Raw genomic sequence first — 831 nt, 5'->3', positions numbered from 1 at the left:
TTTGCAACTTTTGTTATTGTGGTTTCTGATATAGATTGAATTATGTTTTAAATGAAAATTATTAAAAATAAATTAATAAACATAATTTGCAAGCAATATCGTTTTGAATTTCGTTGCTAATTAGTTGCACGCATCTGTATATATATATATATGGGCAAATCTCAAAAATAGGTACACTTTCAAAAAAAAATTTTAATTTTTTAATTTGTGAGCACACCTATGTTTTATATATAGTTTTATTCGTAATCTCTTAATAAATCGATTAATATAAGTATAATTCATTTTTATCAAGTGCTTCGAAAGTTAGACGAGGAATGAGCATGAAATAGAAAACAAAAGAATAAGCTGGGTTGAAATTACGCTGTTCAAGTTGTAAATTTTGAGGAAAGATTTTGAAAGTTGAACTCACTTATTTGGGATGTTCTAAATTCAATGGCATGCCCTGTTTTACCAGATTGACTCCGATTTTCGAGATAACGGTACTTTAAAATTTGATTAAATTTTAACTATTTTATAAATAACTCCCTCAGTTTTGAAGTTATTTTAATAAAATTTTCCACATAACAGTTTTTTAATATTACCTTAATTATTCCTTAAAATTATAGAAATAGGTTAACATTAACATATAGCTCCAATACAACTGATTACTCAGATATGTGTTTTTGCGCAATAACTCTAACTTCATATCTGAGTAATAAATTGTATGCGTGCTATATGTTAAATTGAACCTATACTAAATTTTAACCTGTTTAATTGAAGTAGTTATAACGCAAAACAACGTCTCTGATCAATCAGTTGTATGGGAGCTATATGTTTTAGTGAACCGATTTC

This window comes from Rhagoletis zephyria, unplaced genomic scaffold, assembly GCF_001687245.7.
Source record: "Rhagoletis zephyria isolate East Lansing unplaced genomic scaffold, Rhagoletis_zephyria_1.1 Rzeph_scaffold_00245, whole genome shotgun sequence".
NCBI lineage: Eukaryota > Metazoa > Arthropoda > Insecta > Diptera > Tephritidae > Rhagoletis > Rhagoletis zephyria.
Note: the sequence above shows the minus strand (reverse complement) of the source record.